At 40.7% G+C, this 21,900-nt stretch overlaps 1 protein-coding gene across 2 annotated transcripts in view; it reads left to right on the forward strand.

Moving 5' to 3' along the window:
- The first annotated feature begins 680 nt into the window (after positions 1-680).
- The window catches only part of DSE (dermatan sulfate epimerase), a 56,785-nt gene continuing 35,565 nt past the window's right edge, over positions 681-21,900 (forward strand). The window contains exon 1 of one of the 2 annotated variants that reach the window (XM_028509117.2): positions 681-1,045. The gene's annotated coding sequence lies outside the window, so the exon portion shown is untranslated. Of the gene's footprint in view, positions 1,046-19,576; positions 19,645-21,900 lie in introns of those variants that run through there. The other variant, XM_036024604.1, reaches the window with a different exon arrangement.

Consider the following 21,900-nt stretch of genomic DNA (forward strand, 5'->3'; position numbering starts at 1 on the left):
AAGAACTGCAGAAACTTCTCCAAAGGAGTTGTGACAACTAAGGTTCCAGAACTCAAACGGATAAATGCTCTCCCTCTCCTTTTTTTCTCCCACCCATCCACACAGGCCTAGGAGATAAGATAAATGGAATTTTTTCTTGTGAGCTTCAGGTATTAAATGCTCTGTTCCTGACCCTTTACCTTTGATAATTAAAATCCATTCAGTTTGCAGGGTTCAGTGGTTTCAATTTAGTGTTTGTTGTTAGTACAGTTACAGTAAGAAGTACTTTTAAAGAGGTGATTTTCTGCCTTCTCTCTGAGAGCAGAGTAAAAAGGAATGCGGGAGAAAAGGAGGAGTTAACTATTTTGAAAAAGGCGAATGGAGTAGGCAACAGCCTCCCCCCTTCCCTCCCCGCAATAAGGTTCGCCAAGTTTTCCTCGATTTCTTTCTCCGGGCTCTGTGGAAGCATCAGCTCCTCCCCGTGGGCCTTCAAAACTATCTTTCATTTGGGAGCGATTCTTGAGTCCAGCCAGAAACGTACGGGTCATTAGGAACGATTAAGAGCAAGTCAGAGCCAGAGGCCTGGGAAGGCAGGGGTGCGTGGAGTCGTGGCCAGAGTGGAGGGGAAGGCCGGGCGTAGCTCCCGAGCTGGGAGGCCGGAGAGGGGCAGAGGAGGGGGAAGCAGGGCAGGCCGGTGGTCGGGGTCCCACAGGGGGAGGGGGTCCCCGTTTCCCCCTCCCCATCCTCGCCACTACGGCCTCGGTGACGTTGTGGTTTCCTCCTCCCTCCGGCTGAGCCTCGCGCCCGCTGCGTCCCGCCCTCCTCCGGGTTAGCCCACACCCCACCCGCCCGCGCCCTACGGGCTCCAAGTAGCGCCACCCGAGGCTGCAGCGGTGCATCCCGCTGCGCGGCGCCCACCAGCACCGATGGCTCCGCGGGCGAGCTGAGGACTTGGCTCCGAGGGCGCCGGGCGCCCTGGAGTTGACGGGCGCCGGGAAGGGGCTCTGGAGCCTGGGCCGAGGCTGGTGGGGCGACGCCCGAGAGGGCGAAGTCGCAGCGGGGAGCGGTGAGCAGAGGGGCGCGCGAGGGGGCGGACAGGGGCAAGCAGTGGACGCCGCTTTGGGTTCTCCTCGGCACAACTTTCTTTCGGAGTCTTGTCGGGGTGGCTGGCGGGAGGAGGAGAGCCACGTCCCTAGCCGGGCACCGGGCGCCAACCGCCGTGGGCTGAGCGCCGGGGCCGACTCGGCGGGGTGCCTGGAGGGTGCGCTAGGCGTGAGGTCCGAGCCTTGCGGCTGTAGGACTTGGGGACAGCCCTTCGTCCCTTTCCGCCCCTTGAGCGCTCAGTGCAGAGCCCGGCGCACCGTAAGAACCCAGAGATCATTTTCAGTTCTTTGGGTCTAGCTTAGCCACAATTTTTCGGACGGCCTGCTGGGCTCTGGCAACACTGCTCGTGGTTGGGGGATGCTTGACTCACAGGCTGGGAAGTTCTGTAAGCGATGCCACATGGGCTCAGGATCTGTCGCTGCTGGAATCGGAGCCAAGTCTGTGACCTGAGAGCTTGCTCATTTTCATTGCTCACTTGATCGAGGTAGCAGCCTCTGCTTAGGCCTGCTGGCATGAAAGGTTGAAACCGAATCCGTTGCTTAAAGGAAGGGAGTGCACCTCATTTACCTGGAATTCCTTAGGTCAGGTAGTGACACATAGTTTCTAGGGATCTTCGTGCAGTAAAACTATTAAAAATTATTTTCATTATAGAAAGTCCTGTTTTAGCTAATGTAACATTAAATTGGAGAATGGACGTTCTTGCTTAGAAATTGTTTAAAAATAGGGGTTTTTAAAGTATTTTTCACATTATAGGATTTAATCATCTAGTAATTACCCTTTTCTCAGTTTTTTTGACTTCTCAGTGTGATAACCTGTGAAAAATATGTACAATAGTTTGTAGAATATTCAGACAGTACTGCTAAAATCGAATCAAAAAATGTTTGTAATATGCAAGGAAGAAATAAAATACAGGATTATCAATCTGAGTATTTGACTATTTGTGCCAATTTTCTCTTGAGTATTTGATTATTCGTGCCAATTTTCTTTTGAAGTCGCCAAACAGATATAAGTGCCTTTATGAAGTGTTGTAGGTAAAAATGGGGTCTAGTAAAATGGAGAAAGAATTGAATTTGATACCTCTGTTGTTTAGTGACCCATTTGTGTGGGTTCAGCAAAAAGTACAAGACAGCGTGGTCCATGTAGAGGTATAGGAGGAAATGTGCTAGCTCTCCTGGAGTTGCTCATGTAGACAGGAGGAAAACCTAAGTAAACATGTGAGAGTCTGAGAGCTTGGGAAGTATCCTTTTTCATTGATTGGCCTATGTCAGATCAGTGTCATCATTTTAGTTAATTAAATAAAAACAGTGGCCTACAAAGTACAGTTTTACATTCAGGTTAAATATTGGTAATACAGTCACCAAATAAAAGGGAATTCTCAAAATAAAAAATAAAAAATCTTGGACAAAGAGAGATTTGCAGCAGAACACACTGTATGTTGGCCTTGCTACTGAGGGCATTATTGGGACCTCCCAGGTCCTGCTGGGTAGACACTGTTTAAAGTTCCTCCCTGACAGCGGGGGCCTGGCTGTGGGACACAACCCCTAACAAGTCAGCTAGGTCAGCCACAGGAGGTCAGGACCTTCGTAGTGACTGACACTTGTGTGTGCATCTACTTTTGTACTTATGAAACTAGTTCACAATTTAGTTTGTATAGACACAGGCTTTCAGTGAGGTTTGTGGTCTTCCGAGTTTGATACCCGACAGTGCTGCTTGAGAGGACCTGATGGTTATCCAAGATGTGAGGCTCTTAACATCACAGGTGTTCCCCACCTTTCCCAATGCCTCATTATAGAGATTTTGTAATCTTTAAAACACTCTGAAAGTGTTTTAAAATCATAGGTGAAAATGCATTCTGCAATTAAATAATGAAATATTTATACATTTCTTCATATTATTTGTGGTAGACCATTTAGGTATTTATTTCTACTGCCTGGGACCACAGTGTGTTGCATGAAAGCCGTTATATGATTCCCTTTTAGTATTATGATTTCAACCAATGGTTGGAGAGGAATAAAGGAAGATAAAATATTTAAATTTGGGTTTTAATGTATCAGTAATTTTTGTTTCCAAAAGGAGTAAAGAAATTAGTAAGGAAAGACTAACATTTTTGTGATTGCAGTAGTTAGTACTTAACCACTGGCGTGTTTGAGTTCTAAGTACATATAGTAAATACTCTTACTCTTTTTCAGCACCCTAATAAAAAGAGAAATATTGTTATTATCCTGTGTTGCATGTGTGGCAGGCCTTTGAGGAGATCTGGCCTGTGGCAGAGGTAACATCATCATCATCATACTGGATGCTGTAATTCCATTTACTGAGAGGGGCTGGATCTTTACTCTTCTGGAAGAAGGGGGAAGGCACCTGATGAGGTTCAACGACCAGCAACCTTCTGAAAGTATCTAAGAAGAGGGCAGGGCAGCTCTTATCATTAATGCCTTAGGGTTTTCTCATTACATAACCCTCCCCTATAGTGATCTGTAGAATAAAAGTCTTTGGGGGTCACCAAATTGCTAGCAGATATTTGGATGACACGATAAAATTCCCTAAATCTAGAATCATTGCCCAAAATGGGAATTTGGAAAGTGTATAAACCCAGAGTACCAAAAAGAGAAATTATTTTCCCATGAAATTCATATGGTGAATTGGTGGCAGAAGGGAAAGTAGAGATTAAAATTACAGAATCCTGATGCACTGATCCATTTGCTGATAGCAATAATTAAAAATGGGTGAGTTCTAAAAAGTCTTACTAACTCCAATGTGCAATTCTAGTGGGGAATTCCCTTTTAAAAGTTAAACTTTTCATTAAGTGGATACTGTTTAATTGAATAATTGTTTTTTTAAGAAAAACCTTTTTATGTATGTTAGTAAATAAATGTAGTCCCAAGTTCTGACCCACCTAAATTTAGTGTTTCACAACTCCTAGTTATGTTTAGAACAGTAATTTTGTTAGCTAATGGCAGAGTAGTGTTGCAGAAAAGAATCAAACTGGAAAGAGAAATGCAAAGTATTGTGGTTGGGTTCAAAAGGGACCATTAGGGTGAATAAACTTCCTTACAAATTCGTATGTGTTTGCACAATTGAAGGAAAGTCCCTGTAGATCACAGAGCTACAGGAATACTTGCATTTTAAAATTGCCTAGTACTTCCTAATTTTTTTCAAATATAGTATTTTCATATTTTAGCCCAGTGGAAATGGAGAGTGATGTAGAGCAGGTGACTTCTCTTTTTAGGGGGAAATGGAAATACTATGAAAATAAGCAATCTGTTTGTAATCTTGCATGTAGTTAGTGGCTATTTTAAAAGTGAGATTAAACTAAATATCATGTTTAATTGTACTTTTCTCCTTTATGACTCCAAATTTATATTATTAAAGACTCTTGCATTTTATTTTCCTACAGATCCAAGTTATTATCCCTTTTAATACCACTGTCCATGAACTGTCAGCTCTCTAGAATGCCTCTGTGCTTCTCAGGCTTCTGTAAACTGTCCACTGCTCCCTCCTCTTCCTCTCTTCTATATCTCTTCTCAGGCCTTATAAGGATTCCATTGTGGGGCCTCTGTTAGTTTCTGCAGGACCCTTTACTTTCTGCAGGGCCCTCGGCTTATCACTCTGTTCTCATTACCTGGCCTCAGGTCTTTGGGTGCTTTACCAAGTACGTTGCTTACTACTGACTATGTAGGCAAGCTCCAGCCTGTTGAGGGTGTAGCAGATCCTCTTTCAAATGCCCAGAAGAGTATAAACCTGCAGGAGGCAGAGTGTTCAGAGACATGGTTAGAGATCAAAAAGAAGAAAAGGGATTTGGAAAGAGGTGAGAAAATTGTTGAGGTCATGTGTTTATTTCTTGAATGCAGTAGTTTGTTCAGTCCTTAATTCAGAATAACATTATGAAGTTCAGTGTGCTTAAAGATTAGCACTGGATTTCTGTTTGTTTCAACTGTCTTGGGATATCCCATAAGCATGAGTTTGGTTAGTGTTGTCATGAAATGTTAGTAAACAATTCCCGAAGGAACAGAATTTGCCTCTTCAGAAATATTTAGAAGCTATAAACCTACTGATAATAAGCATCAGTTCTTTTGGCCTTGCATATTTGGGAGTGGTTCTAACTATTAGGTTAGTATAGCCATTTTTAAAAATATAACAGATGACAAATGCAGTTAAGTCTTAGTTACACATACGTGACACATTCATTGTTGATTGTTGGTTGTTTGTGTCTACCTGCTTTTCCTAGATGTGGTCAGAGTGAATTTGCAGCTGAGTGTGTGTGCATGCCAAAATGTTTTTTGATATTATTTATGGAATTAATAATGCCTCTTTCCTCCCCAGTTAGTATGAAAAAATAGGAAGACAATCATAGCAAAATTCCTTGTGTGTGTTTAATGTCCTGGCTCTTTTAGTAGAGATTGGATAGGTTCACAGTCAGTTGAAAAAGCTGCCATTTAAATCTGAAATATTTGTCACACACACATGCCATAGAGACATAAATGTGTATCTGTTGATTAAATCAAGACTTTTGTGTTAAACTTAGCTACTAAGCAACAGGTATTTAATACATGCAGATGTGATACCACAACAAAGTTGAATCAGCATTTCATAACTCTTAAAAGAGATTTGTAAAGGAAATCACCTCACCAAGCTTGTGGGTCTATAATATTTTTATTGATGAAGTAGGCAGGCAATATACTGACTTTACTGTTGCAGCCTAATGGTGATTGCAAGAAAAATGAGAATAATTGTTAGTTTCCTGGAGTGGAAGGTAACAACATTAGGTTGCTTATATAAATTTTGGTCTAAAATGTGATCTGCAGATTATGTTGTGAATCTAGTAGAGGTAGTTCATTTAAAGAAATAATGGGCTGCAAATTGACACTTTGATTTAGAGGAGTCCTTTAGATTGCAGTGTTGCAAGAGTTAATGCATTTCTGAGGTTAGCTTATATCCAGAAAGTTGTGTCAGTGACAAGAAACTCAAGAACTGGGTGATAAAATCGCCAAGCAGTTCAGACGTGTTTCCTGCTAAGGTGTCCTCACCACCCGACACTCGGAGTGGAAACCAGGATGGTGGGGCTGCTGAGCAGTGCTGCTTACCTTCTTCACAGCTCTGATCGAAAATGTCTTGAAACTGAGCTATTTTTGTTATTTGACTCTATCTGAGGACAGACTGTAAGCAGTGGGTTTCTAGAATTTCACATATTCTGGTCAAGAACTGTTCTTGGAGCCTTTGCAGTTCCGTGATGTCTTTCCAGGAGGTACAAGTGGGGTGGGGCTCACCAGCCCGGTGGGTCAGGTGGGTCATCAGGCAGGGGCCGGCTGGGTTTGGGAATCACCTGTGGTGTTTACACTTCTCCCAGGGAGGGGCTGGGCCTGGCGGGAAAGAAAAGTAGCCTGAAAGGGGATGTTGAGCAGCTGTTTTCCATCTTCCCTGAAGGAAAAGGAGAGGAAATAGACTTACAGCTAGCATCAAGAGGGATTTATGCTAAATGCAGGAAAGTTTTCCAGAATTTTTAACCTTCAGAATAGATTTCTGATGGAGGCCTTTGAGGTCTTCTCTGTTTAGAAAGGTTTAAGAAAAGTTGTCTTGAGGAGATATTAGCATTTTTCTCCTGGGGGTTTAACTTCATGACTTTGCTCAGCTAGAGTAGAAAATCATAGAAATTAAAGATTATTTAATTACAGTTGACCCTTGAACAATGCAGGTTTGAATTGCGTGGGTCCACTTATGTGCAGATTTTTTCAATAAATACATACAGTACTGTAAATGTAGTATCCTTATGATTTTTTAAAATAAGATTTTTCCTCTAGCCTTCTTTGTATTGTAAGAATACAGTATATAATTCATATACAAAATATGTGTTAATCAACTGTTTATGTTGTCGGTGAGGCTTCTGGTCAACAATTGGCTGCCAGGTGGTGTCAAAAGCAATATGCAGACTTTCAGCTGAGGCAGGGGTCGTGTCCACTGCGCAAGGACCAGCTGTATCGTGAATATAGAAGACACGGTCCCTTTTAATGTCTGAAATACAAGTTGCCTTTATTGTTTCTACTTAGCCTTTTTATTTGTTATTACAGAGTCTTGGCTAACTGGTTAAACGTTAAGCATACATTAAATTCCTTTACCTTTCCATTTAGGTACACATTACAATACATGAAAATCCTCCATGCTTCATCTGTTTTTACCTCAAATAGGTCACTTTTCTTCATATTTCTTTTTGATTCCAAAAAAATCTTGAAAAAGGGTTTTGGCATCAGACTGTGATGTTCCATTTGGGCTCTCAGCAACAACTTTTAGGTTTCTCTGCTGCGTGTTGTACAGTAGAATTAGGCGGGCCCGAGTGACCACACAGACGTCCTGGGCATTCATCAGTTACTGGGCAAACTGTACAGGTTGGGCGTGTCGAAAGGGGTCTTCCCTCGTGTACCAAAGTTGTTGTAGCAGTATTGATGGTTAAAACTAGTAATTATATTTATAGAAACAATGTGAACTCAGTTTCATGTTTGTTTAGGAAGATAGAATCTCCAGTAGAATGGATTCTGTGGTTTCAGGCCAGTGGTTCTATTTTTTCTCAATATTAAAATTAGGCAATACCAAAGATGTAATTATCCTAAAAGAGGGTTTATTTTGATGAGCGAAAGGTGTTTGAAAATGTATTCTCAGCCAATATTGGGTCAGTGGACTTTGGGGATGCCAAAAAATTAAGCCCAACAAAGTCAGTGTTGTAGGCAGTTGGAATTAAGTGTTTCAACTTAGTTTTATAGCCCATACTTGTAAAGTAGTTTTGAAATGCTTTTCACAATAACCTTTCTCAAAGACAACTGATTCTTGGGAGTACTAAAAAAGCTGTGGAGTTATCTTAGGTTAGAGTGTTTTTTTGTCAGCCCCTTGAGTTGTGAGGTTAATTTCTTCTTTCTTATTATTTATTGTAAAAACGGACAAATTAGACTCTATTGCACATGTAGCAAACACAAGGCCCGTGGGCCAAATCTGGCCCTCCACCTTGTTTCTACCTTGCGGCAGCACCAAGCTCCTTGCCCCTAGTTAAGGCATAGTTACATTTATACAGTCCTAAAATTATATTTGGCCCTTTGAAGGCAACTGTGAGGCTGATGTGGCCCCTGGTGGAAATGAGTTTGACACACCTGCTCTGTTGGTAGTAATGAGAGCCCAGGATAATTGGAGAGTGAAATAAGAATCCTAGCCACTAGACCACTGACAGACTGACAGTGACCAGAGGGAGAGAAGAGGAAATTTCAGGGGAGAATGGGAAGGGTTTACAGGAACAAATTTAAAGGACACATGGACAAAAACTAGGGGGAAGGTGGTAATGGGAGGGAAGTGGGGAGGGTTGGATGGGTGGGCTGGAATGGGAGTAAAAGGGAGAAAACTGTACTTGAACAATGATTACAATAAAATAAAAATTTTAAATTAAAAAAAAGAATCCATCTGTTGCTTTTGTGCAGTAGTTCAGTATATCCCTTCCTAAACACTGGTGTGAAATTTTAACATCCACCTTTTTTCCTAAGGAAACCAATATTGTTCAGATTGGTTATTCATGTGCTATGATAGGGTTCTAAGATTTTCACTGTTAAATTTAAAAAAAAATTTTAATATGTTGATTTTTTTAGAGAGAAAGGAATGGGTGGGTAGGGGAGAGAGAAAGAGAGAGACAGAGAGAAACATTAATTTGTTGTTTTATTTATGCATTCATTCATTGATTCTTATATGTGCCCTGACTAGAGATTGATCCTGCAACCTTGGGATATCGGGATGGTGCTCTAACCAACTGAGCTACCTGACAGGAAACGTTAAACTTTTTAGACTTTTGTGACTTGCATAGCATTATATATATATATATATATATATATATATATATATATATATGTCAAATTAATAAATGGTATTTGAGTAACTGCTGTGGGAACTTGGGAACTTCTAAAATTCAGTTTCATCTCTCCTTTTTACATTTCATTTTGCAAATTTTAGGTTAAGTTAGACTACTTCCAATGCCTCTTTCTAGAGGAAGAAATGTGTGGCAGTATTTATTCTACTAAATTGCCATAAAATGATAAATCCTGTGCCTAAAAATGTTGAATTGAGCTAGCAGCATTAGGCTGTTACATAACAGATGCTTCTTTGTGTGCTTATACCTTCTTTTTTGTTGGGGAAGCCACTGAAGTTGGGTTCAGTGATTGCAAATTTTAGAAAAGATAAATCTGTGTTACTTGGCAATGAATACTTTGATATATGACTTTTTCCAATGTACTTTTGAACCTGGAGTGTCAGATGAAAGAATGTTGTACTTTAGCGATAGAAATACTAAAAGGATTTAGTCATTCAGCAAGTATTTGCCTGGTTGTGTTTGAGGGGATATCTGGGTGGAGGTCAAGAGGGGAGGCATACAAAATAAACATGACATAGTTTCTAGCCTCGGGGAGCTATAAAATTTGGTTGGAGAAATAACTGAGCATGGGTTTTTGTGAGAACAATTAAATGCATGTAGTAGAATCGCAGGTGGGAAGAGATCTGTAAAGGTTGCATGGGCAGAGAATACTCAGCTGAGAGGGGAGAATGGACTGGGTCTCAGAGGATTTCATGCCAAAAATGGAGGGGGGAAACACTGTAAGGAGGGCAAATGCACAGGAAGAGGAGTGGGCAGAAAATGAGGTGGCTGCCAGGTCAAGGAGAACTTCCTAGAAAAATTATGGAAAGTCAATGACATTTTCTTTCTTCCTTCCCTTCCTCAGTAAAATCCTCACCATTGAAAAGCAAAGGGAAAAATTCAATTCTCCCTTCGTCTTGTATACTTTCAGATAATGATACATCACCCAAATTTATAGAGAGGACTGAAATTTACCAGTGCAAGTATAATGTCCCTGAACTTATCTTAATACCCTTATCTCCAATACCAAATGGATAGAAGTCACAGATAGTGCCATGCTGGAAAGGAGAAAGGCAAAAAGAAAGTAGATCCTTTCAGGCTACGGGGAGCGTACCAACATCCCAAGACCTGCTGTGACATGTTCATTACTGTGGCTGTTCTGGGAATGGCTCAGATATAAAGCAAACAGGAGATAGAAGAGCCAAAGACAGCTCATTCGGACACACACAGGAAGAGTGTCATGTGAAGATAAAGGCAGAGAGTGGAGTGAAGCATCTGCAAACACTGTATGTAGCACATCTTACCTCCAAATAGTTTGTCTTGGTACCCAAAGATTTTTATTGCTTCTATTTATGTAATTAATTTTATACAGCTATATAATTATATGTATAGTTATCTCTGAGTTTTTGAAGGTTTATGTCTTAACACATTAGTTAATCTATTAACTAGTGTTAATCTATTAGTTAATTATTAACTATTAGTTAACCTATTAACTAATAAATCTGAGGGTTTATTAAGTGTCTGGCACTCTTCTAAGGTGTTAGGAATATAACAGAAAGCTAATGCCCTCATGAAGTTTACAGTCTAGACAAGAGAGCCAGACACATAAAAATGAGTGAATTATATAATAGATTAGAAGATTATATGTACAATGAAGAAAAATAAAAACCCAGGAGGGGGATAGGGAATGGTGGTAGTTGTGTACCGTAAGGGTGTGATTTAAATAAGATAGTCATGGACAGCCTCACTGAGAAAGTGTCATTTGAGCAGATACTTAAAGGGGGTGAGGGAGCAAGCCACGTGGATCCCTGTGGGGACAGGCACATAGGCCCTGAAGAGGGAGGACTCCTCACCTGTGCAAGAATAGGAACAAGGCCACATGGCAAGAACTGGGGAAGACAGGGTAGAGTTGTAGGATGTGAAGGCAGGGAGGTAACAGGGTCAGACCATGCAGAGCCTTGAAAGGTATTGTCAAAACTTTGGTTCTTACTCTGAATGAGATGGGGGGCCGTCGCAGGGTTTTAAACAGAGTGGTGACATAATCTGAATTATGCTTGGACAGGATGGCTCTGGTCCCGATGTTGAGAAGGACCAGTGGGAGGTGAGGGTGAAGGCAGAGAGGCTAATTTAGAGGCTTTTTCAGCAATTCAGGCAAGATGTGGTGTGGTTTAGGCCATTATGGGGGTGGCAAAATTGGCTGGATTCTGAGTGTATTTTGAGGGTGGAGTCAACAGAATTTGCTGATGGTTTGGATATGGATTCAGAGGAAGGGAAGGAAAGGAGGGGGAATTTGGGCCTGAATTGCTGGCAGGATTTGTTGCTGTTCACTGAAATGAGGAAGTCTAAGAAGGCAGTGCCTGCGTCTTTGGGTTAATCACATCTGTGTCATTGTTTTACAAACCAAATCTGTGGTGTTCTGGGATTTGATTATGATTCATAAGAGGACATTTGGGAAGTACTCAGATGAGGCCAACAAACTATGATTTGTGAGACAAAAATGACAAAAAGTACATACAAAAATGTTTGAGCATGTGAAAGGCAGCAAAAAAAGTAAATTTATCATTGGTGAGTATCTGAAGATTGAAAAATGGAAGAATGCTTAACTATAAGGAATAAAAAAGAGTTTTACGTATAGTGCTAAAAGTATCACTCCATATGTACCCATCCAATAAATAAAATTTTTGTTTTAAACTAAATATACTGGAAATGTAGGTTTAATGCCAGCAAATTACTTTCCCATGAGATTCTTGAAAGCCTTTTGCCTACCATCTATGTATTTCATTTTTAGACAATATCTAAAGCTTTTAAGCAATTTGTAAGTCCAGTATTTTCTGCTATGTACTTTGTTCCAATAGTAACATCCTTGGACAGAATCCTTTTTCTGGGTTTAAGTCAGAAAACAATAACAAAAGTTGAGTAAAGAGAAGGATTTGGTGAAAAATATCACAACATTTTTTATTCTAATAGGAAAGAGCATTATAGCAAGACTCATAATTCTAACAGGAATTTGGATGACTGGACTAAAACCAAAGGTTGGTGTCCCCAAGACCACTTTCAGACTCAGCAAGTCACTGGAAGGACTCACGTAAAGCTGTTAGAATCGGGGTTTAGTGCAGCCAAAGGATATGCAAATGACAGTCAGCAAAGGGGAAAGGTGCATAGGCCAAACAGTCCAGGAGAAACCAGGCGCAGGCCCCAGGTGTCCTCGCTAGTGGAGTTGCACTTCCAGCAACACTATGCAACAACCCATGCCAAGTGTTGCCAGCCAGGGGAGCTTGCCCAGCCTTGGTGTCCAGGGCTTTTATTGGGGTTCCATCATGTAGACAGATTCTAGCCTACCAGAGCAAAACTAGCAGTTTGTCATAAATCACACTTAGTATAAACTCTCTGATCACACTGGTACCACATCGTTCAAGGCCTTAGGCAGACGAAAAACTCATATCAGACAGAATATTACAAGGGCTCCAAAGCTCGTCTGCCCTGAGCAAGACAAGGGCCAGTACCAAAGACAGGCCTTTCTGTCTTTCTTCTTCTTTTTTTTTTTTAGACAGGCCTTTCTTAGAAAAGTGTGGTGTTTGAGCACTAGGCCTGCTGAGTTAGCCCTTCTCTGCCTCGTGTGGTGGAGCCTTGAACATGGTATTAGTGCTTCGTAGAGTCATTATTATTAGGGGTAAACTTACAGGACCTGATCCTGGAGGAGATGAAATAAGGACAGAGCCCAAATATGCACAGTGTTAGTGAACTGGAGTAGATCACATTTAGGAGGTTACACATATTTTGTGGTACTTTGCTTAGTAATCTATAATTTATGTCATGACTCATGCCAAAGAACTTTGCAGGTACTGGTCTAGAAGAGCAGAGGAATACGTAGTATTGACTGGAATCAGGAAGGAGGTGGAAAAGAGGAAATGTAGCCTGAAAGTTGATGTTCAGGTAGAGGAATTAGCTTGTGTGACTATGGAGTCTGAGATGTCCTGGCGTGACTTCCAGTCGAAAGGCAGGAGAAAACTGCTATCCCAGCTCCGAGAGTTGGGGACAGTAAGGGTGAGGGAGAGGAGAATGTTTCTGTGTGTGTGTGTGTGTGTGTGTGTGTGCATTATATATACACATACACGCACACACATATTAGTATGGTATATCAGTAAGCTTTATCTCTATATATAAATTTTGTTGATGAAGAGGTAGTATTATATTTGAAGACTTCTTTTCTCCTTAAATGTCTTCAGATACTTGTATGTACCTTGAAAGTTATGTGCAGTTGAGCAGGAAGAAGGAAAACCTCTTGGCATCAAATATTTCATATTTGTCAAAATACTTGCTGTTTCTAGTGTCTTGAAAGTCCCCAAGGTTATGAATACACAGTACGCCATATCTAGTTTTTATGAGCACCTCCTCCTGGCATATGGCACACTCCCTCTGGGTTGGCACGACCTTGGTGTTCTCCTTGATAGGCAGTAATGCTTCTGAAAGCCTTTATTGAACACTTTGTAAATCCTTGGCACCCTTTTATTACTTGGAGTGTAGCATCTAATTGAAGGTCACAGAAACCCTGGGGGGAGGTTGCTATTATTTCGTCCGTTTTACAGAGGAGAAAACGGGCATGGCTGAGGGTGCAGTGGTGCGGGGATTTGAACCCGGGAAGTCTGGCTCCAGCCTGTGCCCTCAACCACTGACCATGTTCTGAGGGGAAGGATGGTTAACTAGTATTTTGAAGAAACAATTACCAGAAAGTGGTAAGTGTTTTATAGGTGTTATCTCATTTAATCTCCCAACCAGTCCAGGAGAGAAAGACCATTTTTATCTTCACTTTAAATGACTAGGTTTAGATGGTTGGCTCGTCCGAAGCCACACAGTGGTGAAAAGAGCCCCTCTGCGGCCCGTGGCGCTCCTCTGAGCCACCTCGCGGCGCTGCACTCTGAGTCTACTGCAGGGAGAGCGTTTTGCTTTAGTTTTCATGAGCATTTCATGGGTTAGTTTAATGTTATTTGAAACTGTATGTTGTTACATTTAACTGTTGGCTTCATTATCTCTATTCATCTTCTTTTCTCTATTTTTTTTTAGCCCATAGCGCCAGAAAAGAGTGTTTTCATGCTTAAAGTTATTGCTGAGAAAGCTATAGGTGGTTTCTCAGACCCTTCCAGAAAACCTTTGGTTACTTGCTGTTCAAAAAAAAATTGAAAACAAAGATTGTTAATTTTCTTTTGAAGTCAGCACAGTAATTTAAATAAATTGCTTTGGACTAAGGGAGAAATTCCTATTTAACTTTAATGGCAGACAGAGTAATAGAAATACTGCACTTAAAAGAAAAAAACCTCAGAAACATCAGTTTCTTAGATTTTTTTATCATATAGTATTTAGGGCAGAACATAGTTTTTCTTGTTTACTTTGTATCCTCATGGCTAGCACATTTCCTGGATTTAACAGCTACTCAGAACATACCTGAATTCATTAATACATACAAGAAATTCTTACCCCCAACATGGATAGGGAATTGATATTCCAATTCTGAAAAACAGTGCATTGGAAAATTTAACACATATGCATAAAATATTACTTTTTAAAAGATTCAGGACACCAAAAATAAATACACTTAGTTATGCTCAACATTATTTTGAAAATATCCGAATTAAAAATTAAGGTATTACATTTCAACACCATCATTGAGAAAATTAATTAAAAGTGTAATAAAGACGTACCAATCGGATGTCCAATTGTTGGACTGCTAGATAAACTGGGATTTATTTACAGCATAACTTAGAAAGTCTAACCATTTCGTTTTGACTTTTAGCCTTTTTAAAGCAAAACGAAGCGCTCCAGTAGTTGCATCAGTGGACTTGCAGCCTCCCCACCTCTCCCCTGCTTTCGCTTTCCTCCATGGAAATGATGCAGATTTAACTTCCTTTCTACATTTTATAAGACAACCATTCTCTCAAAAACTGGATCTTAATGGTTCTTAATTTTGTAATAATGCGCACCGGGCAAAAACTCTACTACTAAATTAATGCCTGCAGCTAGATAGCCACTAAATTACTCTTTCAAGTAGTCTCTGGTGAATGGGAGCTGGAGCCTTCAGACTTGACACCAGAAAATATGTATAGCCACTTTAAACATAATTTAGATTAATTACTGTTTTCATAAAAGGAAGTTCTACAACCGTCATTGTTGATGTAGGAAAGAAGTGAGCTTCAGATGTGTTATGAGAAAACGTGTCGTGCTTAGAGACTTTCCTGAGGACAACGCAGAAATGTTCTTCGACTGCACAGAGCTGCACTTAACTTGCAAACCTAACCTGAAGTTTCTCCAGTGTTGAGTGTGGAGGTTGTGAGCACCATTATTATACACAGTGTGGTTTTGCTGTGTGGGTTCAGGGTTATAATTACTCCCTCAGTAGTTTGTGTAAATTCTTGGGGGTTCCATGTGGTATAATTTCATATTGTGGATTTTTGTTTGGAAATGACTTTTTAGGGAGATATATTTCATTTCACCCTTAAATAAGGAAACAATAAGCCCTCAGTAAAAGGAACTTTCATTTTGATTAAGAGCCCTTGGTTTTTAAAATTTTCTTTTTTGGCTGAGTCTGCAGACTTTACACATCAGGGAGTATAATTTTAGGGAATGATTGTATAGTACCCAAACCATATGTTTTCTTAAGATTTGACATTTTAAAGAATAATGTTAGATTTATTTTACTACAAAAATTTACCAAGAACACATAAGGTTTATTTTGCTATTTCAGAAAAAAATATTTTTCAAAAAATTATTCTAAACATACATTTAATAAAATCGAAATAGAAAAGTAAGGAGAACTTTAAAATATGTGCATTCCATAAATTAAAATATGTGGAAACAGTGAGGGTAGTATGTGTGAGACCACGGTGAGATGTTTCTCAATTACAGGGTTTCTCTGAGAGTTCAATCCTGCACTAGATCAGAGAAGGAAATGTGCGGCTCCGTTAGGATGTATCAGTGCTCTCAGGCCAGCAGAGTTTGCCTGAAACCAGATCAGAGGTCTAAAGAGGGAGGGAACTTGGGTTTCAGTGGAAGCAGGAGTAAGGAAGTGTCGTAGATGCTAACTATGCAGTGTCCACACATTTTTCAGGGGAAAGAGCATGATGTCAGGAGCATTCAGTTGTCTGGTTTGCTGGATTGTTTTAGGCCTTTATTGTGTTTCCTGCCTTAGTGTGGGAGGTATTTGACTCTCTTAATCATGTAACTAACTACTGGGCCCATCCATTGGGTTGGGAGAACTGGAATGGCTACTCTTAGATGAGCGTGAGTCTGGTGCAGGGCCAGGGGTGGGGGTGGTGGCAGGAGCTGTGGGGGATGTTCATTTTGATCTTCTTTCCTAGATGCCATGACAATTCAATTTTTAAATTTTGTTTTTAATGACATCCCAGATGCTAACAATTCAGTCCCCTTTTAAGTGCAGTTATGGTGGTGATCTTGACTGGTTGAGTCGCCCCAAGCCTAAGGCCCCTCCCACTGCTTGTGTTCTGACTCTTTGTTCAATAGGCAATTATCTAATAATTTTACTTCTTGTGTAGTTTTTCGATGAAGCCAGAAATATTTCCCAATCTGCTTGATCGTTGTATTCCATATACATGAATGCAGACATTCTGGTTTTATTTATGTTGGGGAAGGAGAGTTTTAGTTTTATTAATGTTGGAGAGCATTTCCTGGGCTGATCAGCTGAAATATTGATGACATTGACTGAGCCTAGACCATACCCTGGACTGAGGTTAGCACAGCAGTTCTGGCAAGGGCAGCAGGTGTCCCACGAGAACTCAGGTACCCCTTTCATAATATAAATTCGTTACTAGGAAACAGATCCCCAGCCAGAGATAGCAGTATTTCCCAGTCCTTATTGTGGACTTTCTTTTGAAAGAATACAGTAAGAAGTGTAACCTTTTGTACATCAAGAATTGCTGGCCTTGGGAAGCAATCAAACTCAGATAACAGTTTATTTCGGTGTTATTCTTTTCTTTGGGAGCAAAATCCCCAACTGATACTTGAAAAATTTCAAGGGTCGCATGCTTTCTTTCCTAGTGAGTGTTGAGCTTACTGTGAACAACGGGTTGAAGAGTCAGGAGTGTTGTGTTCGAGCTTCAGCTGTCTCTTAGCACGTGCCATGACCTTGCCCTAGTCAGTTCACATCTCTGGTTCTCATTCTTTTGCTTATAATATTATTTCTTTCAAGTAAAATATTTTATGAGTAGGATAATCTCATGCCTAAAACTTCTTCCCCTTTTAAAAAATTACAAATATTTATTGAACTCCTACTTCATATAAGGTTCTGCATTACATAGTATTTAATCTCCCCAGGAGGTTGGGGCCATTTTACGAATGAGAGAATGGAGGCTTTGGGACCAAATGTCACTTGATCAGAACTAGCAGACAGCACAGCTGCAATTATATACCCATGTCTGCCCAGCACGACGCACATTATGTTCATCATAATGCTGTCCTCCTTAGACTTGGCACATCTTATAGACGGGTTTTTAATCCATCCTAATTTGGGATATGTTTTACTTTCTGCAGGGTGATTTCTCTATTACATTCTTATACATTCAATGTTTAAAATTTTTTAAAATTATTTTTTAATCCTTTTTATATTTTGTAAGGCCAGAGGAACTGGAAGAAAATTTGCAGTGCCATGCGTTTCATTTTTAAACAATCTCAGACTACTTGGGAACACACTTCATTTTGGAAACTTGGTGGACTAATCTAGTTTTCAGTTCTTTTAACGTTCATACCATTCTGTGCTTTCCTTTTGGAAGGATGGCAGAAATGTTGTTGAATTGGTAAAAATTTGGTTACAGGAAAGAAACTTGGCTTAGGATTTAGGAAATTCAGGTTCTAATTCTGCCTCTGAAGTTTACTCTAAGACACTGTTAGAGTAATGGCATACAGTAACGTCAGCATATTGTTTTGCCACATTAACTTATTTTAAGTAAAAGATCAAATATGTGAAAAGCATTTCACACAGAATTTCTCTGTCAGAAATCAAAGTAGCTGCAGTGGGCAGTTGGAACCAGAGCTAAAGCAAAATAATTTCTGGCATATTTTTATTGTACAAGGACCTGCTTAAGATAATTAGAATTTAGACATCTTGTTAAATACTTTTTATATTTTTTGGCTTGGCCTAAGCAAAATGTCAAACTAGGATTACTGCAGATATATGTAGGGCATACAGGTGGAGAGGTAGTCAAATTGCTATCTGAATTGTCTTGTAGTGACAGGTTAATTCTTGAAGGACGATTGTATTCATTAATTGGTTGTAAATTTGGGACTGTTTTGCTCTCTGAGCTGTGTAAAAGGAGACAAAAGAATGGGAAAGAAACCTGGATTAGGAAAACCAGTATATTATAGTGGAAAAGAAGACTTTGAAGGGAAATGAGGCCTAACAGAGTCTCTCAGAAACGTCCTGAGAACTGACTTATGGGTAACCTATATTATTAGAGTCGGCTGTGGAGGGTAGCCTGCGATTTTGCCATGTTGAAAATGCCATGCTTTAGAGCTGGGCCAAGTGCAACTTAAAGACCTAAGTGAGTTGGCTCTGCTGGATCTGCCACACAATCGATGAGGCAGAAAATAGCTGAGAGATCATCCACAGACATCTGGAAGTGCAGAATGATTTGTCCAATCTGTGTGTGTGTGTGTGTGTGTGTGTGTGTGTGTGTGTGTTGTGGTGGGGGAGTTGGCTATTCTGGTAAACTCATTAGCCTTTAACGAATGGCCACTATTTCACTCAGCATTCTCAGCATCTCCCCAAGTTGAGTCATTCAGGCACCACCTTCAACAAATTTTGCCTTAACCATTTACTTAAAAAAACACACACATACCCAAAACTTTTAAATTTAACGGTACTGAAACAGGAACTTTCTGTATCTGTTGAAATCTCAGGTTTGTTGTGCTAGTTACAGTTTTTCCTAATGTTTATTGAAATAAGTATGTAACTTAACACCTGTCCATCTGAGGTTCACCTAAAACTATGTTGAGAAAAGTTCCTTTCATCTAATTTCAGCTCTTCTCTTTACAGAGTGCATTCACAGAATGCCAAGGTAGAGGTTAAAGGAGAAACCCAAAGGCTGGACATAGGGGCTTTGGGTGGAATTTTCTAGACAGACTTAAGACAGTAAATGGGAATTAGGTTTCCCTATAGGTTATCAGCCTAAAGTAAGTTTGGGTTAGACTTTAGTTAACCAACCTTCCTTCCTTCCTTCCTTCCTTCCTTCCTTCCTTCCTTCCTTCCTTCCTTCCTTCCTTCCTTCCTTCCTTCCCTCCTTTCTTCCTTCCTTCCTTCCTTCCTTCCTTCCTTCCTTCCTTCCTTCCTTCCTTCCTTCCTTCCTCCCTCCCTCCCTCCCTCCCTCCCTCCATACTTTTTAGGCTACAGCACTTTCTAGGCCTTGTGAGTGTTTCCCTCCATTAGTTTCCTAGCAGATGTTTTTTCTGAAAAATTCTAAACTTGCATTGGCTTCAAATAAGAGGGAATAAGGTTTCTCCTTGCTCACTTTTAGTGATGATATCTACTCTGCCGGCTCCTAAGCCCAGGAGTCAGTTCGGTTCAGCCAGAGTTCATGAGCCGCATTTTCTGTGGCAGGCACAGTGCTGAGCCCTGAGATGCGAAGAGAAAGCTGTGGTCCTGCCTTCTGTGAAGCACAGCATATAAACACCCAGAACAACCCAAGGTAATCCAGCCAGATGCAGGGCAAACGAATTCTTCGAATAGATGGACAAAGGCCTTAGTAGCTGGGAGAGCGCTGGGGGTTGGGCATGTGGAGTGTGATGTAAGGGAGGCGGCACACCATGTCAGCCACCTTGAAGGCTGTGGGTTTTTCTCCCTGGGCAGTCTTTGCCGATCGTTCTGCAGAATTTCGGTGGGTTCTGTGCTGGCCCACATGGTGTTCCAATAAGAATTAATGTTTTATATGTGCGGTAACGCACAGCCTTGCTGCCCTGACACCCTCACATGAATTTCAAGTAATAACTAGGGAACCTTCAATAACAGTTGGCATATTGAGATGGCACCATTCCCAGAACAACATCTTAATGAGGTTCTGTGCTTCAGGAGCAACTCTTCTTGTTTAAATACACTCAGGCACGTCCTACCGAACGGGAAGCAATGTGGCAGAAGTGGCTGCGTGTATAGTTTGAGTCCGAAATTGTGAGGGACTCTGTGGAGCAACGCTGACTTTTTCAGTGACTCTGTACCTGGGTAGGAGGATGTTATGCATAAGGAAAGAGAAAAAAAAAACAGCCTTAAGCACCGTGAGGGAATGTTTATACAGAATCTAAAATAGAGAATGTCTAGTTTCCACATAGTTTCTTATCCATAACTCAAGCCACCGCCTACCCACCTAGAATGGGGGCTGCATATTCAAAAACCAGGCCCTGGCCAGGCAGCTTGGTTGGTTAGATTCTAACCGTTAGACCCTTTAACCTTTAGAGGGTCTTCCTGATTTGCCAGGGTTGCAGGTTTGATCCCTGAGAATCAACCAGTGAGTGCATAAGTAAGTGGAACAACAAATCAATGTTGAGCGCTCTCTCTCTCAAAATCAATTTTTAAAAAAGTAGTGGAAAGATCTTTAATTCTATGCATGTAGGGGTCAGTTAAAGGAGAAGTTTCCAATCCATCCTCACTCTGGGTACCTAAAACCCCCACAATGTTAATTGTATTGATGGCTGCATTCAATCTTAGACTTTGGGAATTTAATACTCACAGGCTTTACAAAAACTGTTAGTATAATTATTGTCTGAAAAGAGCAAGAAATAAAGCTGGGGTTGAGGAGGCAGTGGGGGCTGAGCATTATTACTTCAGATCCAGCCACGTCTTTGTGTTGCTAGAGACCCACACCCCTTCTCAGACACAGCCATGAAGGATTATTTCTTTTGGCCAGGTCTCTGACCTTGAAGGATCCAGCCAGCTGCCTTGAAGTTTGGGTGCTAGACATAATATAGGCAGAGTCCAAGAGTTATTTCTGTTTTATACATTTTATTTAGCATGACTACATTGATCTTTTTTAATTCACCACCAGTTCTTCTCTTGAAGTAAATCTGAAATCCTTTGCAAAACCACCACCATTGATTTCTTACACTGTGCGTATATGCTACAGCACTTTGAGAAATATAAAGAATACTAGAATTTATGGCAGTATCCTCAAGTGAGGCCCCAGTGCCTTTCTCTTGGAGATTTAGCAAGTCAGGAACCTGGATTGATCTCTAATGTGTGCTAAATCCTTAGTCTTCTTTTTTCTGAATGTGATGAGCCAGTTTTTCCTTGGAGAAATAGTTTGTGTTCAGCTGGGGGGGGGGGGTTGATTTTTCTCCATCAGTTTCTCCCGTTAATAATTGAAAACTACTGTTCATTATTTACATAAAAGCTGTCTTTTTCTAGTCTGCTTTCTATAACCTTTCCCCTCTGAAGAATTTCAAGAATTCCCTGACTTTCCTCTAGGGGATTTTATGCGTGCTTTATCCCAGATGTGAGACATAGACCACTAGGCTGAGGGTGTCTTTCTTTCTTTCTTTTTTTTTCTAATGATCCTACATTTAAAAGACGTTCTTTTAACCTGTGAGCAAAGCTGCCACTGAAAAAAAGGACTTTAAAGAAAGTTAAGTAGTAAGAAAATATGTGAGCTTGGTTTAAATGTCTGACTTACTGAATGACACTAAAATCCCATATGCACAATGAAAAAGTAGACAGTAGTTTCAAATAATAAGGGGGAAATGCACACGTGTTATTTTAGCCTTTTAATTCTGGGATTTTATTTCCTGACTGAAGGCATGTCGGTTTCCAGTCCCAGCAAGCCCGCGTCTGGTCTTTCCCTGCATGCTTGCTGATGGCAGCCTAGGGAATGCTCGGGCCTGGCAGACGTTTACCCTGGTTTTGTCTTCTCTGTCCCCACCTTCTGCTGACACAAAGAGGATATTAAGCCTTACTCATA

Source organism: Phyllostomus discolor, chromosome 4 (assembly GCF_004126475.2).
Source record: "Phyllostomus discolor isolate MPI-MPIP mPhyDis1 chromosome 4, mPhyDis1.pri.v3, whole genome shotgun sequence".
Classification (NCBI taxonomy): domain Eukaryota; kingdom Metazoa; phylum Chordata; class Mammalia; order Chiroptera; family Phyllostomidae; genus Phyllostomus; species Phyllostomus discolor.